A 12,734-nucleotide genomic window follows, 5' to 3' on the forward strand; every position below is an offset into this window, starting at 1 on the left:
GGAATACAAAAAAAATACAAGAATGCTCAGCATGGTAAAATATCACTAATTGTGATGATACTTAAGTTTCAAGCATAGTTCAATGTTCACAGAATAGTGTACATGAAAACCGTCCACCTAGTATATTCACAAACTAACAAACACAATGACAACAATGTGTACACTGCAATTTCATCAGCAGTAGCACGTTTTCTTAGACAAATTCTTACATTTCTTTCCCATTACAGGATCATGACATTGGTCTGTGGTATATTTTAAAGGGAAATATTTATTTCCTGCTAACATGTAGCATTAACACCCCTGAACTGATTTGTGAGGCATCATGTCACTCAGAAGTCTTCTCTACTCTGAACACCAATATAAACGTGCAACACAAAAATAAAACGACGAATTACAGATGCTGGAGATCTGAAACAAAAACAAAGTTTGCCAGCAAAACTCAGCAGGCCCGCTGAATCCATGGAAGGAAAGCAGAGTTACTGCTTGAAAGAGTCACCAGATTCAAAGTGTTAACTCTGCTTTCTTCCACAAATGCTGCCAGACCAGCTGAATTTCACCAGTTATTTCTGTTTCATGTAAACAGATAATACATTTGTTTAAGGGCAGGAAATGACAGGGCAGTGAGCCTGACAAAAAATCTGGGTAATTTATTGGGTAAGATGCTTCGAGACAGGATTTACTCACATTTGGACAGCAATGGCCCTATTAGCACGGCTTTGAGGGGGGAAGGTCTTGTCTCATACATTTCATTGAGTCTCTTGAGGAAATGACAAGGTAATTGGTAAGGGTAAAGCAGTGAATATTACATACATGGACTTCACTAAAGTATTTGACAAGGTCCCTCAGGGTAGACTGATCCAGAAGATTAAGACACATGGGATCCATGCTGAGTTGGTAACTTGGGTATAAAATTAGCTTGGTCATAGAAGAGAGAGGCTAGTTATGGAGGGGTGTTTTTCCTGTCTAGAGGTCTGTGACCAGTGATGCTAGAGAACATAGAACAGTACAGAACACGAACAGGCCCATCAGCACACCACGTCTGCACCAACCATGATGCCCTTCTAAACTGGCTGCACATGGTCCATATCCCTTTATTTACAACCTGTTCAAGTGTATGCCTAAATGCCTTTTATACTTTGAATGCCCTGCTAGGAGAACTGGTGGAAGCTGATGCTGATAGCACCTACCACCCTCTGTGTGAAAAAAATTGCCTCGCACATCTCCTTTAAGCTTTCCACTCACTCACCTTAAGCCAATGTCCCCTCATGTGTGACATTTCTCTATTGGGAAAAAGGCTCTGACTATCCACCTAATCCATGCCTCAGTTTTATACTGTATACACAGTACTTATAACAGGTCACCACTGCCTATCCCCTCCCCACCACCACCATCTCAGCCTCCAACACTTTAGGAAAAGCAATCCAAGTTTTTCCAACCTCACCTTTATAGCTAATACATTCCAATCCAGGCAGCATCTTGGTAAACATCTTTTGAACCCTCTGCAAAGCCTCCACTACTTCTTACAGTGTGGCAAGCAGAAAGGCACACAATACTCCAAATATAGCTCAACTAAAATTTTATACAGTTGAAACATTCAGTTCCACAAGGATGAGTGCTGGGACTTGTTATTTCTTCTATATAAATGATATGGATGAAAATGTAGGTGATCCGATTAATATATTTGAAGATGACAAAAATTTTGAGGTTTTACGAATAGCGACAAAAGTGATCAAAATATACAACAGATCAGTTGGAAAGTTGGGCAGAGAAATGGCAAATGAAGTTTAATCTGGACAAGTTACAAGTGATGCATATTTTGGGTGTCAGTTGCAACAACAAACCATACAGTAAATGGCAGTACCCTGAGGAGCATTGATATCAAGAGTGATTTTGGGATACAATTCCATTGCTCCCTGGAAGAAGTGGCAATGTAAGTGGATAAGATGGTAAAGAAGCTATACAACACACTCATCTTCATAGGTTGGGGCACTGAATATTAAAGTTAGTAAGTCATGTTGCAGCTGTGTAAAATTTAGTTAGTTCACTTTTGAAGTAAATTGTGCAGTTCTGGTTGCCACACTGTAGGAAGGATATGCAAGCTTTGGAGAGGGTGCAAGACAGGTTGCCACACTGTAAGTAGTAGTGGAGGCTTTGCAGAGGATTCAAAAGATGTTTACAAAGATGCTGCCTGGATTAGAATACATTAGCCAATAAGATGAGGCTGGAAAAACTTGCATTGCTTTTCCTAGAGTGTTAGAGGTGGAGATGGTGGTGTTGGGGAGTGGGGAGAGGCAGTGGTCGCCTATTACAAGTACTGTGTATACAGTGTACAAAACTGAGGCATGAATTAGGTGGATAGTCAGTCTTTTTCCCCAACATGGAAATGTAACACATGAGGGGACATTGGCTTTAGGTGAGAGGGAGGAAAGTTTAGAGGAGATGTGCAAATCAATTTTTTTTTTTTACACATTTTCTGAAGAAAGGTCTCGACCCGTAATGTCAGCTTTCCTGCCCCTCTGATGCTGTTTGGCCTGTTGCGTTCAATCAAGGTGTTCAACTCTACATCTTGTTATCTCAGATTCTCCAGCATCGGCAGTTCTTACTATCTCTCGAACCAAGATGTTGCCTGGATTGGAGTGTATTAGCTATAAGGAGAGGTTGGACAGACAGACAGTTTTGTTAGCACATCTGAGGCTGCAGGGCAACCTGATAGAAGTGTGTAAAATTATGAGAGGCATGAGTAGGGTGGATATTTGTAACCGTTATCCGGGGAAGTGGTAGAAGCAGACAAGACAGTATGCGTAAACAGCGTTTAGATAAACACAAACAGGTAGGGAATAGAGGAATCCAGACGATGCGGAGGCAGATGGGAATATTTTAAAATGGCATCATGGTCAGCACAGAGACAATGGGCCAAATGCCCTGCCCCTGTGCTGTACTGCTCTATGTTCAATTCATTTTGCTAGTTTTCATTGTGGGCAGGCACACAGACATAGGAAAAGCAGACATTCCTTGACATTCAAAGTATGCGCACCAAAGCTGCATATTAAAAAAACTGTGGAAAGATATTTTTGAACAGAAGACTGCAATACTTGAAGATGCTCACCAACTGAGAAAGAACAATTTGTAATGTCAGCACATTAAGTATTACACCAGAGAAATTAAAGACAACATTAGCAAAGACTGAAGTGACAGCTTGTAAAACTCCAGTTCATGGTGGACTGATTCAGTACTGTTATTCCATATACCAAATGTTTCACCTATCCAGGACAAAGTATGTAAGATGTGAAAGCTTTGGAATTAGTGGAGTAATTAATATATTCAATGCCATACGGATTGCCACAATCAGGTAAGAGAATTTATATAGCATCATAGAACATTCGAAAATGCTTTAGAGTCAATTCAGCCTTTTTGAAGAGTAATCACTGATTTGTAGCAACCATGGCAGTCAGTTTGTGCACAACAAGCTTCCAAGAACAACATAATACTAATCAAATGCCAGTTTTAGTAACCTTGTTTGAGGAATAAATATTGGTCAGCAGACAGAGTGAAACCTCACCTGCTCTTCTTCTTTTAGTGTCGCAATACGAAAAAAATCTCTGAGATAGAGAACAACATTTTGATTACCATCTTTGATTAACTTGACATCACCAGCAGCATAGCACTCCAATATATTCTCAGCCAAAAGCTTTATTGCATGGACACTGAACCCAAACTATTGAAGACATGAGCGCATAATCACTTAGCCAACATACAAATAAGAAAAACCAGGAGTGAACATAAAAATTTAAAATTGCAGAAATTCTGCAGAGAACATAAATTTCATAGACTACTTGTGTCAGCTCATGATCACACAGCATTGAATATCCTTGTTTATATAGCATACTCTAGTGATTATAATATCAACACGATGGCATACCGGTAGAAATTTGAGACATCCACCTCGATACATGGTTTCTCCACACACTACCAAAGACAACACAATAGCAACGATTATAAGGGGTACAAAACCCCTCATACTGGTTCTTTGGCTACTGCCAATCTGAGCTCACATCTCTGGGCCCCATCTCCACCTACCATTTACTCTTTACCCTGCTGCCACCCCTGCTTTAACATATATTACAACCTTTTCCTAGCTACAATCAGTTTTGAAGAAGGATCACTGATACTGCCCAGACCTGAATTTTTCCAGCAATTTCTGTTTTTGTTTCTAAGGGTCTGCTTCTCCAGTTGGGCATATCTCATCTTTACATAGTGAGAGCAAATGAAAAAGATAATTGGTCTCTACTCTTCATTGGGTATATGACAATGCTGTCCTAATTCCATCAAATGAGGCATCACATGCCAATTGCAATGACTATCTAAGATCAGAGCGAACCAAGACATCCACCTCTCTGATGTGCCTATCCAACAGCAATGTATGTTCATTCACAATCAGGGTCCATTCCTAATACTGATCTTTGATTGTAAGACTGTTTAATGGCTTCAAACAGGTTGCCAAATTTGGAATCAACTTGCCAAGATAATTCAGAAGACCTAGGGAAGATCTTGACTGGGACACATTAGTAGGCCGAGAAGCCTTCATGATTGCTTCTGTGTCCTTTGGTCCCTTGTGAAGACCCTTGCTCTGCTAAGCATTCAAATGAATAAATCACACTTTTTATTTTGCTCATAACCCACAGGCTTGAAGCCGTTTTAGTACCTCCTCCAGTTTCTTCAAATGCTCTTCCTCTGTAGAGCCATTGCTCAAGATATCAAGGTAGCACTGTACCCATTTGGTATATTTCAGATGTGGTCTGAGGACCTCTGAAATGAGGCTGACATGATCCCAAAGTGAAGCTTTATACAGTGAAACAACCTCTGATGACTCATTATGGTCAAAAGGAGTAGGTTTGGCAGATCCAATCTACAGATAGACCTACAGAAGGCCCACCTTCCATGAATGTTTGCCCCATGTCTGGCCAGAGAACAGATCTTTGATCAAGAACAATAGGTACTTATGTGCACACGGTGCTAGATTTACAGTTGAAGTCACTACAGATTCAGATCAATCCATTGTGATTTGTCAGGGAAGTGATGCTTGAGTGGCATTATTGCTGGATTTTAATCCAGAGACCCAGGAAATGCCCTGGGGGTCCAAGTTTGAATACCACCATGGCAGATGGTGGAATTTGAATTCAGTAAAAGTTTAGCGTTGACAGTCTAACGACCATGCAACCATTGTTGATTGGCAGAAAAAATCAAAAATGGTTCGCTAATGCTCTTTACTGAAGGAAACAAACTGCCATCCTTACCTGGTTTAGCCGATATGACAGTCCAGACCCACAGCAATGTGGTTGACTCTTATCTGCCCTCTGAGATTGGCAATAAATGCTGGACTAGCCAGTGACACCTTCAACTCGTGAATAAATAAAATAAGTATAACCAGGGTTGCCCTATCACTAATCATTAGTGGCTTGAGCATATCAGAGTACACCAGCCTCATTAGCTCTGAGGAAGGATCACCGGACCTGAAACATTAATTTTTTTTCTTCACAGGTGCTGCCAAATCTGAACTTTTCCAGAAAATTCTTAGAATCCCTAGATTGTGGAAACAGGCCCTGCAGCCCATCAGGTCCACACCAACCCTCAGAACATCCCACCCAGGCCCATTCCCCCCATAACCCACCTAATCCACATATCCCTAAACATAGTGGGCAATTTAGCAAGGCCAATCCACACTGTCTGCGCATCTTTGGACTGTGGGAGGAAACCGGAGCACCTGGAGCAAACATACACAGACACAGGGAGAATGTGCAAACTCCAAACAGACAGCTGCCTGAGGGTGGAATCCAAACCAGGCCCCTGGTGCTGTGAGGCAGCAGTGCTAACCACTGAGCCACCATTCTGTTTTTGTTCCTGATGTAGAGTATCTGCAATTCTTTCGGTTCTCATTAGGTCTGCTTCTACTTTTGGACAGATGTGTATGGCAACATCCAATGCGGTTTTAAGATTTAGGTTTCAACCATTCAGTAACCTTCACTAGATGGCCTAATTTCATAGACAATCCATCTCTTAAGGGTGCATCCTCAGACATATTGGTTGACTATTTGACTTTCATTTGAGTTTAACCTGGGCACCCTCTTTCCATTCTCCAAGGCAGCCTTCAAAAGCACCAGAGCACTTATTTAAGACGTCTTGTAGACTAGCTTTAGAGTCGATCAATTTGTTCACTGCTCCCCACAATTCAATTTTAATTTCAGCAATCACAAACCTCCAAATGTGGATGGATAAATTTCCTTTCACAATATGAAGGAGTAGTTCAGCAGCCTAGTTCCACAGCTGCACCATCCAATTCAGGTGTAATTCAAAAAATGTGTATTTTGTTCTGAATTGCCAGGACATTTGATTCAAATTCCTCACCAGGGATGCGAGAGTCACCATTACCATCCGCATCTTCCTTGTGGCCTACCAGTTCCTAGTTAGAACATAGAACATAGAACAGTACAGCACAGAACAGGCCCTTCAGCCCACAATGTTGTGCCGACCATTGATCCTCATGGATGCACCCTCAAATTTCTGTGACCATATGCATGTCCAGCAGTCTCTTAAATGACCCCAATGACCTTGCTTCCACAACTGCTGCTGGCAACGCATTCCATGCTCTCACAACTCTCTGCGTAAAGAACCTGCCTCTGACATCCCCTCTATACTTTCCACCAACCAGCTTAAAACTATGACCCCTCGTGCTAGCCATTTCTGCCCTGGGAAATAGTCTCTGGCTATCAACTCTATCTATGCCTCTCATTATCTTGTATACCTCAATTAGGTCCCCTCTCCTCCTCCTTTTCTCCAATGAAAAGAGACCGAGCTCAGTCAACCTCTCTTCATAAGATAAGCCCTCCAGTCCAGGCAGCATCCTGGTAAACCTCCTCTGAACCCTCTCCAAAGCATCCACATCTTTCCTATAATAGGGCGCCCAGAACTGGACGCAGTATTCCAAGTGCGGTCTAACCAAAGTTTTATAGAGCTGCAACAAGATCTCACGACTCTTAAACTCAATCCCCCTGTTAATGAAAGCCAAAACACCATATGCTTTCTTAACAACCCTGTCCACTTGGGTGGCCATTTTAAGGGATCTATGTATCTGCACACCAAGATCCCTCTGTTCCTCCACGCTGCCAAGAATCCTATCCTTAATCCTGTACTCAGCTTTCAAATTCGACCTTCCAAAATGCATCACCTCACATTTATCCAGGTTGAACTCCATCTGCCACCTCTCAGCCCATCTCTGCATCCTGTCAATGTCCCGCTGCAGCCTACAACAGCCCTCTACACTGTCAACGACACCTCCGACCTTTGTGTCGTCTGCAAACTTGCTGACCCATCCTTCAATTCCCTCGTCCAAGTCATTAATAAAATTGTACATTGATTCTTCATGTTGAATGTCCTTTGAATGTAGTCAGAGTATCATAGACACATTTTTCTGAAGGGTCTAGGCCCAAAACATCAGGCTTCTGCTCCTCTGATGCTGCTTGGCCTGCTGTATTCATCCAACTCTACACCTTGTTATCTCTACCATAGACACAATGCTGCTTTTAAAGGGAAATCAAGGAGCACTGCTTGGTTAAACTACTTCATAATACTGTCAGTCCTTCGAAGGGCTAAAGAACTAAACATTTAAGCAATCAGTGCCATAGATCTGTAGCGAGTTCTTTTTCACCTAGGTATCTAATTCCTTTGCAGATATGCCATTCAAGCTGCTTCTACCGCCCTTTCAGGATGCACACTGTGGATTATATCAACTTGACACATTCAAATGATGCTTAACACCTCTGGCTCTTTGCCAATTAATTTTAACCTGGTTGCCTCTCTGTCCTATTTACTCTAGCCTAACCTCGACTATATCTCACCGTCAAGGAGCATTCAAACTTCTCCCGTATTTATCTGTAGGGGGCAGGTTGCTGTCAGCCTCCACCTGCAGCCACCAGGAGCACAGATTGAGGGCCTGGAAATACTCGGGGAAAGCCCAAGGCCTCTGCCGGGAGTCAAGTCTCTTCCGCACACCCTTCCCCAAATGGTCCCCCTGAGTCCTGGCCGAGAGGCCCTCGATTAGAGCCCCCTTTTTCCACAGAACCCTCTTTAATCGTCCCGGGAGGAAGGCCACGGATATCAACACGGCAGCGGAGAGTCACAGCATCACCCTCCCCCCTCCAACAAGCCCCTCTGCTCCATCGGCCGCTTGCTTCCCGATAATATCTGCGGCTAAAGATAGCCGTGCGAGTTCTCGATATGCCCACAAAGCCGCTAGCGGATTTAGGGCTGTTCTCATTGCGGATGGAAACAGATTCAGTCCCGGGTAACTCTAACAAACCCACCATCTTGGATTGCATAGTTGTTTGCTCTTGTGAAATGTGAACGCCTCTGCAAATAGCAGAGGTTTTTGGCCACGGTTGTCCTCCAAAATACTAACTCCTGGTATGTTTTGTTTCCAAGTCTGTCTGGTTGGACAAGGCTTCTAAGTGAATTAGAAGTTTACTGCCTACAGTGCTAAGGCGCATGCATTAAACCAATTCATCCGCAATTTCATTTGCACAATAAAATAATTAATCCTTCAGGGTCGGTCTGCTGAACTGTTTTCAAAGGGTTCAATGGTATTAAATTGACAAGCCATTTTGTTTCTAATCTGGGGTGCATAACCACATCATTTCTACATTTAAAACCTTCTTATACTTGGTACTGCCTCCTTGTGCTTGCACTGGGCTGACGTGTACCAGCTTTTCATTCATTTTTAACTTTGAATTTGGGATTTTTCTTCCTTTCCTTGCCTCTGTGCCTGAGACCTCTCAAATGGTGAGCCAGGTGCGCTTAACTACCTCCAACTTAAAAGTTGAAATTTTCTAAGTAAGAGCAAACTACCGTAGATGTTCAAATCTGAAAACAACAAATGCTGCAAATGTCAGCAGATCAGACAGCTTCCATGGAGACAGCAAACTAGTATTTCAAGTGTAGATGACTCTTCATTAGACCTCACTTAAACTTTGAAGAGTCATCCAGACTAGAAACATTGCTTTGCTCTCTCTCCATGGATGCTGTCTGACCTATGAGATCTCTAGCATTTGTTGTTTTCGGTACAGATTCTAGCATCTGCAGTAAATTTGTTCGAACACTGTTTAATCAATTGCCACGTCCTTTCAAGGAATGCCTAGCCTGAAGAACTTTTGCTCTCCCCTCCGATAGGAATTCAGGTTGTCACAAATGTTCCATTTTTTGTTATTCGGGAGCAAGGAATCTGTGCCCTTGCCCCTCAGTCGCAGGGCCCAAAGTTGGGTGTGGTTCTTCTGTCGGTCTGATGTTAGAACACAGCAGTGAATGAATATGAATTCCTATTTTTTTTTCTGGCTCTCTCTTATTCTGTAAAAGGTCAATACAAGTCTGACCAAGCCGACATCCTAGTTGATGACTCACCAGTGCTCAAGTGACACAACTCTTTAAGAGACACTGTCCCAACGTAACATCCGCCAACTGTAATACAAAACGGATATGATCTACAGAGGTCTCACTGCTCATTGCTGAGAAGTCAAATACTACTGAAAGCACAGATATCCGTGTATGCATGTTTACAGAGTTAGGTTCCTGCATTTGTGACTGTCAGCTAGCTGCATTTAATGCAGCGAGACAAGATAACTGTAAAGCCCTACAATTTGACCACTGGTTACGGGGTGAGTACTTAAATCTCTGACAATACTTGCCATGGTAACTGTATGGCAACTAATCTCTTGTTCTCTAATGCCAATTATATCACAGATTATGACAAATAGAGCACCGCCTATTTCAAATTACAACTATGCCATCTCCATAGTACTTCAAACATAGTGGTTCAACTCATAACATGAACATGGGAAGTCAGCAAACAATGATCTCCAATATACACACTGTTGATTTCTTGAATGCAGAAGTATTGCTTAAAGAATTGGCATTACCAAACCTTGAAGCACTGTAGAGTTAATAGCTGACACTGAAAAATATGAAATGCTAGTCAATTACATAATCTTCACTTATCTCAGCCTCAATCCAATAGCACATGAATTTAGGACTTCAATGGCATGCTAAGCCTCTATTCCAAATGTTCAAAAGCATCTGTATTTACAACTTACATTCTAGAGTGTGATAAATGCAGCATCAACGATAATTTAGTTTTCAAATCACAACAATATCTCCCTCAGTACATTGCTAAAAGAACAAATAACCAGTACTGCCGCTAAACAAACAGAACATTTAAATGTCTCACCTGGAAAGATGATGACTAGGGTAAGACAAGGTAAGGTAAGAAGCAGAGATAATGGGTACTGCAGATGCTGGAGAATCCGAGACAACAAAGGGTGGAGCTGGTTGAACACAACAGGCCAAGCAGCATCGTAGGAGCACAAAAGCTGACGTTTCAGGCCTAGGCCCAGAAGCAGCTATATTTACAGATTGTGAAATGCAGGTTAGCTAAAGCTGCCTGCAAAACTGGGACAGGTTTTGGTCTCGATCAAATTACCAAGCTGCAAGGCTTAGTGTTATGTGTTGTAGAATGCAGCTCCACGAGTTGCAAAGCTGTAGTTAGGTTGACCCACATACAACCCACTGAGATTATTTTTATTTTTCACAGTAACACTGAGCACAGGATTTTCACTTCAAAAACCAACAGCAAAAATCAAAACCATTAGCTGAACTCAGATAATATAAAAGGAGCAGACATCTCCTTTGCCTGGTGGTCATCCTTCCTAACATCCTAAACACAACAACAGAGAACATGCAAAAGGTGTTTCCTGCAAAGCCTAATCATCTGAACTTAAATTTAGCAGTTTCCAAATATTTCTGCTTCTGGGAATGGCATGATTGTAAGCATGCCCAATATGACAGTCCCAACAACCTTGGAAGTCTGCAATGTCATGAACTCATGACATTCTCTGGCAGCAACCACTATTGAGAGCCAACAATAATGTACTGACTGTTCCAAGAGGATATTTTAGTTGCATATGCTGTAATTCTTTCCAAAATGATTTCTCTCCTTCTAAAGCAACTGCCAGAGTATTAATGCAACAGCAAGGGCCCATAAACCTTTGGTATAGGTTTTAAAATGTATAACTGACATTGGTCTTACTTTTGAATCGGTGTAATGAAACATTACAACAAAAATTCCTTCAAACCCCTGTACCAACAGCCAAAGTTAGTTCAAGGTAGAAAACAAAAATGTGATTAAAACACCCAAAAGGTAGCAATGAGGCGTGTACAGAACCCAAATAAGACCTTCTAACACAAGTCAGGATAACTTTGACGCTGGGAGGTTTCATGAACAATTATTACCAGCTGTTTTGTCAGGCATACACTGAAGCAAAATGTAAGAACAATGTTTCAGGTTATAAAATAAAGTAATTTTTAGAATACAAATTCTCCAAATTACAGCTGTTGCTAATACTGGATGAGTCGGATCACAGACTGAAGCCTGGGTTAACAGACTCTAACATTTCTTTTAAAAAAAAGCATGGAGGTCAGTTACTGACCACAAGAGCTGGCCAGTGTACCTTTAATACAAAACTTACAAACTTAATGTTTACTAAGCAAGCAGATACATATTGCACTGAACAAAAAGATTGGGAAGATTTCGTGACAAACATTATTTAGGATTTAAACTATTCTTTTTCTCCCACCAATATTGTTACAAACACTAATGCCCCAGTGAAAATTTACCACCATCCTTACACCAAAGCTTCATATTCAGGCTCGCCACAACCAGAGTTCTTCTGGTAAATTTTACATGTACTCACTACATGCTTTCTCTACAGCTGCCTGAGACACTTAAAACAAACAAGAAGTTAACTCAATTATTTTAACTTCAGAATAAACATACAAGCTCCTCAAATTTAGTTTCAGGATCTGTAAGTAGAAAACTTAGCACACCAGTCACACAGACTCTATTCTAGATTTTCTGTCTGTCTCCCTGATTCCCCACCACCACCCCCATATCACTCCACAGATGCCAGTATCCCGTCATCAAATCACCCTTTATTTACATATGGAGAGCTCTTGACACTGATGCAACTCGCACAGAGCTTGCTCTCAGAGCGAACAGGATGTCTGACACTCCTGTTTAGATCTGTTAGTGAGGGCTCCCTGATTGGAACAGATCTACAGCCTTAAATGAGGGAACTCATATTCTATGAGGTCCACCTGGCTGACCTCATTGCTATCACCACATCCCTCCCATGAGTCCAAGTACACAGGCCAGTTTTTATTTCTTGAGGTATCTCCCAGGTGTTTTAGTACCAGGTCAGTTTCCTCTGACTCTGCCTCTGACATGGCAAAATGTAACGCACAATAGCTCACCTCTTGCATCCAGAGCGTCTTGGAAAAAATTCACTCTCTTCTTCAGGCAGCAAAAATATCTATTATAGCAAAGATATCAGAATGGCGACATCTACCATATCCATCTTCCAAGGTATTTTCAACACAGAGGGAGAATCCATGGGTTCTGGAACAGTTGGAAAGGCTGTTGAGGAGCAAGGCATATTTTGCTCCAGCATTATTCGTAAATTTGCAACTTTAATATGGTCTACCCGCCTGTTCAGGTCTGTTGCACCCATCGGAACTTTATACATTACTGGGTCTGACCTCACATTGACCATGCCCGTTACCCATGCAGGATCATTCCAGTGGTTCCTAAATCAAACTTCATCTGGAAGTAAATGGTCTCTCTTGCTCAGCGGAGT

The 12,734-nt window shown here is 41.9% G+C and overlaps 1 protein-coding gene across 6 annotated transcripts in view; it reads right to left on the reverse strand.

Annotated features, from left to right (window-relative positions):
* The window catches only part of LOC125466930 (rho GTPase-activating protein 32-like), a 511,751-nt gene that overhangs the window by 324,456 nt on the left and 174,561 nt on the right, over window positions 1-12,734 (reverse strand). The window contains exon 1 of one of the 6 annotated variants that reach the window (XM_048562119.2): window positions 3,560-3,601. The exons of the other annotated variants lie outside the window; for them this stretch is intronic. The gene's annotated coding sequence lies outside the window, so the exon portion shown is untranslated. Of the gene's footprint in view, window positions 1-3,559; window positions 3,602-12,734 lie in introns of those variants that run through there. 6 annotated transcript variants of the gene reach the window in all.

Source organism: Stegostoma tigrinum, chromosome 32, assembly GCF_030684315.1.
Source record: "Stegostoma tigrinum isolate sSteTig4 chromosome 32, sSteTig4.hap1, whole genome shotgun sequence".
In the NCBI taxonomy this organism is placed as follows: Eukaryota; Metazoa; Chordata; class Chondrichthyes; order Orectolobiformes; family Stegostomatidae; genus Stegostoma; species Stegostoma tigrinum.